The sequence below is a fragment of the Schistocerca nitens genome, chromosome 6, assembly GCF_023898315.1.
Source record: "Schistocerca nitens isolate TAMUIC-IGC-003100 chromosome 6, iqSchNite1.1, whole genome shotgun sequence".
In the NCBI taxonomy this organism is placed as follows: domain Eukaryota; kingdom Metazoa; phylum Arthropoda; class Insecta; order Orthoptera; family Acrididae; genus Schistocerca; species Schistocerca nitens.
In genome coordinates, this window is record NC_064619.1 from 477172925 (window position 1) to 477181760 (window position 8836).

An 8836-nucleotide genomic window follows, 5' to 3' on the forward strand; every position below is an offset into this window, starting at 1 on the left:
GCATAACAACTTTTTGCCAGTAACAATGTTATTTGGGAATGCTTAATGAGCAAACTGACAATGGCCAAGCAAAAAAGTATTAATATTCACCCTTTTTTTTTTGCTTTGAATTAGAGCACGCAGTACTCTTACACCGGACTTTCGGACCTTGCCCACTGAAAGCCTAAGTCCCAGGAAGGTAAAATGGCTGCAGTTCATCACGTCTCAGTTATCAAGACTCTTTGATTGTGGAACACCATTCATGCCAGAATGATTTTTCCTGAAAAAAGAAAATGAATGCTTTTCTGACGTATTTTGTCCTAAAGCACTCAATCAACACACAATACAGAGGTTTTGAGCTGTGTCCAATGCCTTCACGCCTCCATTAAATCCAAAAGGGAAAAATATGTCACAAATTGTACATTTTTTTCACTTGCAACTATTTTACATTGCCTACACACAATTCATATGTTTCAAGTACACAAAATCCAATATCTAAAACCAAGATAAACACTAAAACCATAATAAGAAAATGACAATTGATAAAAACACTCATACTGTCATGCTGTGATCACCTGATCAGATGGTGCACGACAGGTGGGAAGTGGCAAGTGGTCACTATAGGTTGAGTAAACTCTCGAGTGTAAGCTGCCGTGATCTTTTCACAGCCATGATCTGTTTTGCAGAATTGTTGCTGGAAGCTGGTGCTATTACTGGTGTATTAGAAAATGAAGTGCATTTCCTTTAGAGTTTTGTCAGACAGATTCCTTTAGCAGATAGTCAAAATGTGTTTTAAAAAATAAAGGAAGGAGTGGATACAAACTTGAGACACTGTGTATACATTGCACAACACCATAGCACTTTGAGTAGAACACAACACTTCCTCCCAACACTTTCATATTGTACAGTGCTGCCAGTTCGTGCGTACGGCCTGACAGAATTCTGTAGGGGTGGCATTTTATTGGTGCTTTAAGTCAGGTTTTATCTCTAAGACTTTATAATAGCGAGGCTAATCAGTTGGCAACTGTCTACAGCTGAAGCATTTTTGCCTGGTTTAAAGATGAAGATGATACCATCCCTCCACTGCGAAGCGAAAACCTTGTAGCTAAATATTGTTTAACATCACGAGTAGATGGAGTCTGAATCGCATTCACATGTTGGACCATTTGATAATGTGGCCTGTAGAAAGGGGTCAAGCATTTCCCATGACATGGCAGATCAAAGCAGACACATCTCCGACATCCTTGTCAACACATTCTCATGGAGAGGAGATGAAGATGGCAGCAACCTAGCTGGTCCCTCAGAGAGCCTAATGTGGCAATCAATCAGTCTGGCAATGACAGGATCACTAGAAAAGTGATCACTGACCCCATATAGTAACCACTGTAACAAAGCCACAAGATTTTTTTTTTCTTGTTTGGTGGGGCGGGGGGTCATAACATTGATAACCAAAACAGTGCCATGGGTGATGGTGAAGTGCATAGGAATGTAAGAGAATTACTGAGGAGAGACAGATCAAGCTTTGAGAGAACTCTGTCAATCAGAGGGACCCTAGCAGACAATGTAGTACTCCCTTGTATGGGGAAGTGTGCTTTGAAATCCCAAAGTGAGCGAATGGGGGAAAAGGGAGAGTGCGGGGGTGGAGAGCGCTCAAGTCAAAGAAGTTATCTCAAGATTCATAACTGCCCTGCCTGATTGTAAATAAATGGAGCAAATTGTGATTACTGTGGTCATTCACACACTCACTATCGCTCACTATCGCTCACAATGTGGCGTGATAGGTAATCCATTAACTGATGACAACTGTGTTATCCAATGTATGGATCCCACCAGTTGCTCTCTCTGGTGCTGTTCCATCAGCAGGCATGGTGGTTTTAGTCAAATGTGTTTCTTCAACAGCTATGCAGATAGTTGAACAGGATGGCATTAGTTGTTCTGCCAGATGACAATAATATCCAGTCCACTCCCACTGAATTATCACATTAAGGATGTGATGGTTAGGCATCAAGGGAATAGCCATTTCCCAAGAATTGCTAACTGTAACTGGTGGGGGGGATGACGACAATCAATATAGATTTGGAGTCATAATGTGGATAAATCCGACATCTCCATGGTAACTGGAGTAACGTGTCATCTTTTTTTCTATAAGCACTCTCTACGGTTAAGGCTCTTGCAAGGAATTCTCCACTGTGGGAAGTAGGAACTGAAGAGGAGCATAAAGCCCTGGGGTCTGCAGGGTGTAGGGAATGGGGTGTCCTATCTCCCCCATGGGTTAATATATTTGCATGACTGTCAGAGGAATGGACAGTAAGTACTCAAGATGCTGCTGATGACCTGGTCACAGTACTGGCAGAGTTCAATACTATTGGGACAAGATAAGCAGTTTTTTCCAGGCTCCAAAAAAAATGAGAGGTAATTGGAAACATTAAGTTCCTGGATTTCACGTCCTTTAATTAGGATAGCACAGTCTGGGGATCAGGACGAGTGAATAGCTCTGCTATTGACAAATAATGGTGAAATGGTGAAGGCCAACCACAGCCTCTGAAAGTTATACAGCTTCACATGAGAAGGACAGACCACAGTTTTAACTTTCTTCAGAAGTGATCTCCCTTCAACAGTAATGATGAATGTCTGGCATCAACCTCACTGTTTGGCAGACCTCAATGTACACAACATATGAAATGGCCCTCATTTTTCCAAGTTTTTGAGGAATGCTTCATCCATCTGCAGCACTAAGTCCTGGTCAAAAATTAAGGCCTGTACTGTGTTCAGGTTCTTGTGGAGTGTTACGGTAATAGTTATGTCACCAATTTTCTTGTAAGAGGGCAACACTCAAGACTGGGTAGGATTAACTATTTAAATTAATACAGAACCATGAAAGAATAGATTTCTTCAAGCACATTTTTGATATTATCTGTAAAGAACAAAGTGGAAAGAAAGGACCCTGCATCAGTCCATGTGCAAACAAGGAACAGAGGGGAAATTGATTCTGCTTTCCTCCCCTGGCATGGCCAAGGTAGGAACGTTCAAGTTGCACTGACACTTTCAAGCTGTCTGAAGAGTCTATCAGTGCCACACAGCCATTGGCTCATAACTTCGGTCTTTTCACTTCATGAGAGGTACGCCACAACACCACATACTTCTAAGGAGAAATCTCCCCAAGGGAACCACCCAGACAGAGAACTGGCCACCTGGTTTGAGACCACTGACCTGAGCCCCCTAAAGGACATGCACCTATTCCTAAGCAAATGCAGGGTGTTGATGGCTCAGGCACCAATAGTGCATTCACTGCATAATCTCGGGGTTACCGCTGTATGGGTACCCGACAGCCTATGCTTGCGCTAGCTATCACACTGGGTATTATATGACCTTCCCCACATGTCTTGCAAGTTTGCATTTCTGTAAAACATTTCAAAAAAGTGGAGGCCAAACATGAGTTAACCAACATAATTGGTGTAAAATAAATAAAGAACGAAAATCCTTAATTTATGTCCTATGGACAAGCTAGGCTGTCAATGGAGATTTTGTCCTAGAGACCAAGCTGAGAAAAAGACAGTCAAGAATAAGATTTCAATGCAAGAAAGGTTCAAGTATTGCAATGGCCTGGTGCCCAATGTTCTCCACACACATGATCACAAAAGAATTACGAGTCTCCTGGGGATTCACGTAATAGCTATTACACGGTGTGCAAACAAAAGTGACCCCGAGAACAGGTCCAGGTGAAGTATTCGTCTGCATGATTCACATGACATGCCAGTCTTTTGCAAAAGGCATCAGATTGATTTGGTAGGATTCTGAAGCATTTTCTGACAAACTGCAGCCACATTTTCTGGTGTGCCAAAACGTTTCAGAATGTTTTCTGACTTGTTGAAAACAGATCCTGTCTGCCATTTTCAGTCGAAGCACTGCATGGCACTCTTTGCTGGCACTTTGACACCATTGAACTTCAAAACCAACTGTCCAACAGTTTCTATGACTATTGTCATGTAACTTTCCACAACAAACACCCACTGCTCTACTGTTAGTACCATCGCCCCACTAGCACTGTTCCACTCGCACAGACACAGTCTGCACTACACTATGAACCAGTTTGGTTTACATGGCAGGCATACACGTGGTGTGATTATAGGCATAAATTCATGTCCAATTGTAACCACTTGCCTGGGCTACTTTTATTTGCCCAGCCCTGTAATTCTGCAGATAAAACACTACATACCTTTACCACAGTGTTGTTCACAGCATAACACACTTGGCAATCAACATTCAATCCATAAGTATACATAATTTCTGAACAGGGAATTTGTTCGTTACTGAACGAAACGATTATCATAGAACAGACTTGTCCACCATGGCTCTTGGTCTGAAAGACAGAAAACCCTAATCCCATGCAAGAGACACTCCATGATGGTACTAATGAGAACAATTATGTGAGTGGACTCAGGCCATCAGGGCTTAGTTCTGAGGTGAGCTAGGGGGTGGGGGTCAGAATGAGCCCATTTTCTTTTGTAGGTTACACATTGGCTGCTACTACCAAAATTTAGTCCTCCATGCATCCATACCTATTTCAAGCTTCAAGGCACATTAATCTAATAAAGGTTTTGTACTCTTCTTTTATGCTCTATTTTTAACCACCCAGCAAGAGAGAGAGAGCAGAGATGAATAACCTTCCCCAACACAGTTGTGGTTTTTCACATTAAGCATTCTTGTAAAATGGTCAGTGCAAACTCCACAGATTGGTTGAGGCAGAGGAGTGATGCATAATATAAGAGGTTCCATCTGTAATGTTGCATGGACACTGTACATATGGTTTGACACCTTTATTTTCATCTTTTCTGGGAGTGAACTGCATTTTCTGTCAGACTCAATGCTCTAGTGTCCATCATAGTATCTTTCAGTCCTCGTCGCACATTCCTTTTCCTCCCACAACATAAATATGGAAGGACAAGTCTTCGGATTGTGTTTTTTTGCATTTCATAAATATAACCTGTCCGGCAATATTATAGGGGGCATATGACCATCAGCTTCAGATAGCATTGTCTTTTCATTGCATTTTGCCCACCTTGGAGCCATCCACTCCAACTAGATGCTCCTGCATGTGCATCACCTTGCCACAGTAATGGCTACCTCTCAAAGTTTACCAAAACATTTGAGTATCAGGTACACTTTTTTTTTTCTCTGTAGTGTTCACACAGTATCCTCAATGGCATGTTTCACTAAATGCATGCACCAATCTTCTATCACACAGTGCTAAAACAATGAAAAGCAAAAAGTGTAGGACTATTATCAAAATAGAGAGATACCTACAAAATAGTTGCTTGTCAATCATTCTAAATAGATGACAAAAACATTACCAGCAATTTGATATAAACCTAAAAATCATTGGTACTGGGGGAATTATCATCAGAGCACCCTTCCTTTGTCATACTGCATTTACATACAGAAATATTAAAACCACAAATTTGAAGGACAAATGTGAGCCATAGTGACAAACTGAAAAGCACGAGCACAATACTTAAAGTTGTCATCTTCACTAAAGCATCACCACTGTATGAGTGTTAGGAAATATGTAACAAGATAATACATTTGGGGAGGTACACTGACGATAAATATTACAAGATTAACAATAGACTTCTGGAGTGTCACATTTAAATATATTGGGGTAACAATATGAAGCTACACAAAACTGACTGAACACATGACAGTAGTAGGAAAGGCAAATGAAAGACAGGATTTGTTTTGAGAATGAAAGTGCTGTGAAACTATTGTAGAAATTGCATGCAAGATAAGTGAAATTTACTTTGGAGTTCCACTCTAGCATTTGGAGTTTGATTTTAGAATTGGAATGCCATTTTTATTTTCACATCATATAATAAACCTAGATCACAGTCATAAACAGTCACTGACATCACTTTTCACAAGGCTAGTAAAAACTCAGCTATGCTCCCATACTACAAAGAATAATCCACACTTATTCCTCTGTTATCATTGGAGAAAATTGTTTTGGTTTATCACAGACAAAACTTATCTGAACTGGATTAAAGTTACCCCCACCCTTTTTTAAATTTCTGTCCCAATAAACCTTGTCACTTCAAGAATTATTACCAGATCAATTTAAAATATTAAATATCTGCTAAAAGGAAAGTGCACCTTGAGGTGAGAAAATGGGATTTTCGAACATTTTCGAAATGCTTGTGCAGAGGTTATAGTTTTTCTTGTTATGGAGTTCCATCCAGCTACACTCCACAAATAATATTTCACTGTACTCTTAATACATAACTCACACAGGATTTGTGAGTGATCAGGTTGTGCTATGGAAAAACACTTGATTCTACCCATCACACATATTTATATACTTGTATGCATGGAGAATGTGCAATATGCCTATGTTATTTTGTGAGCACTGAAGGATATGGGCAAAAAGAACAGAATTAACAGATTCAGTGACAACAGGAGTTCACAGTTAAATCTAACAAGCAATGATGAAAGGCTTTTCAAGATGTCTTAATTTCAGAAAATAGCTTCAGCCTAAATCAATTATTGTAGTATGTATGTGTAACAAAGGTAACTGTTTCATGGAAATTCACATCTACAGTAATAAACAATATAAAAGTGACAGATGCTCCAAACGTTGCAAAATACTTTGGACAGCTTACAGAAACTCTTTTATATTAATTTATCATGACATTTTTATACACTGTTTGCTGCTAGAAGATACGAAATATGCAGTTCCTGTTACATGCTTGTTTCTACCAACAGCTGACCTTTCTTCAAAACTATCCACAATATAGGTTTTTCAGAAAATTACATTAGCCTGAACTAAACAAACTGAGGACACAAAATTTGGCACTCACATTGGCCCTTCTCTATTGTTCCACTGAATAGAAGTAATATAACCAATACTGCATGAAGGCAGGTGAACTACACAGCATTGCTAAAATCCTGCTTGTGAATGCATGTAAAATTGGTTTATTCCCGTCACTTATTTCCATCTATTTACTGTCTTCTCTGACAGCATAAAGCTGTTTGAAATAAATGATGATGAAGTTCTTAAAACTGGAATAAAAAAGACAGGTAATACTGTCCGAGCAGATCCTTGACAATTATGATACATTGATGCAAGATAATAGCAGGGCAATTTGTCGAATGTGCACACGAATTATCTTACTACTTTCGGGAGGGGGGGGGGGGGGGGGGGGATCAGATTCCAAGATCTGTAATGCTGGTCTTGTAACACATATTCTTCGCTGTGCTGTTCACAGTGTGTACAACAAAGAATCTTTAGCTTCGATGAACTACAGTATGCGAAGACAAAATGTGAACAATGAAGAATATATGTACTAAGCCTGTGCATCTCTTAATCATATAGTAGATTACAAATGACACCATATACGAATGACATCCACTAGCTCTGTGTAAGCAAAGTCAAATTCGCAAATATTAGTCTCAATCCTCATCGATGATAAGATTTTGAGAATAATTAACCCCAAACCCACAAAACTGCATTACATCATAGACTGATTAATATTAAGTTGTTCATTTTCCCAATAGTTTCATAAACTGTAGATGCAAAATATATACTGTGCATGGATAAAAATTCAATTTCACGACTACTTGTCTGAACTTAAAAGCTTCTACGGGATGGGCACATAACACCAGGAAGAATAGTGTTTTGGTTCAATCTCTGCATATACATCTTTTCCTCAAACAGTACACGCAGATCATAAACAGCAATAGGTATCGAATGACATGGAAGTCTTCACGCCGTACATCAAGCACGAATAAAGATAAACTGACGCAGACCAGTTTCGCGCCGAGAAAATGTATAACGCTGCGCAACAAATGATACTTTAAAAAAAGTGAGAGAAAGTACTTCAGGTATGGCCAGTAAACCGCGCCAAACAACTCTTACAACAAAAAGGGTGAAAGAAAGTAAATTGAGGTACGACCTACATTCATTGCGCATGTTAGTCCTACTTCTTCTCAATGACTAACAATTTATAGCTCTGCACAAAGAGAAATATTTCTTTTTTTCGAAGTATTTAAACGACAACAAACGTAATCGAGCTTCCAAAAAGAGTAAAATGTCATGCTTTGAATCTTGATGTTGATGTTTAAACACTTTAATAAACAAAACAGTCTCTACTCAGCAACATGCAGTAATTTACCCTTGCATAAGATTTGGAACTACTTATGCTGTCATAGGTCACCTGAAAAACTGCAGTTACTTAATACCGCAGTTTTTCCTTAAACATAACGCACAATATGCGAAACGATAATCATGTGTTGCCTCGTAACAAATATAGCTTTCAGATGCTCAATAACGTTACTGTACGAGAGCTGATGCGAAACTGTACATATTAATACAGTTCAGCATACGTACATCGTTTAAATAGTGTGTCATGCAGCACACCCACAACTGCAATACTCACTATATAAACGTCGTAGTACACACTATATATGTACACCAGCCAAAGATAATCCTTTAGTTGAAAACAAAGCTCCAAGGATGGTCGTGTGAATAGCCTAATGCGCACGTATAACTTTACCACTATGTGGCCAAATGCCCCATGCGTCACGCATATTGCTTTCTCTCAGTCTCTCGATTCCAACTTTCTAATACCCCACAGCAAAGATAGAGTAATCTGTGGTTCGCCAATAAAGTTCTTCTCCGTTTTCTTGTCTTCCAACTTTTTTTTAGTGCCATTGTAATTACTATATTATCTGTTATTTGCCAATTAATATTTCACTTGGTCAGATACTATAGAGACAATACAAAATATCTTCTCACTCCACAAATGTTTGAATGTGAGCTAACGTCATAGAATATAGCATTTGCTTATCAAGATAAAGGTCTGTT

The 8836-nt window shown here is 39.3% G+C and overlaps 1 protein-coding gene across 6 annotated transcripts in view; it reads right to left on the bottom strand.

Annotated features, from left to right (window-relative positions):
• The window catches only part of LOC126262706 (eukaryotic translation initiation factor 4E-binding protein Mextli-like), a 125567-nt gene extending 117010 nt beyond the window's left edge, over positions 1-8557 (bottom strand). For 4 of the 6 annotated variants that reach the window (XM_049959486.1, XM_049959488.1, XM_049959484.1 and 1 more), the window contains exon 1: positions 8360-8454. The gene's annotated coding sequence lies outside the window, so the exon portion shown is untranslated. Of the gene's footprint in view, positions 1-8359 lie in introns of all 6 variants that reach the window. The other 2 variants (XM_049959485.1, XM_049959490.1) reach the window with 2 other exon arrangements.
• Positions 8558-8836: the final 279 nt, after the last annotated feature.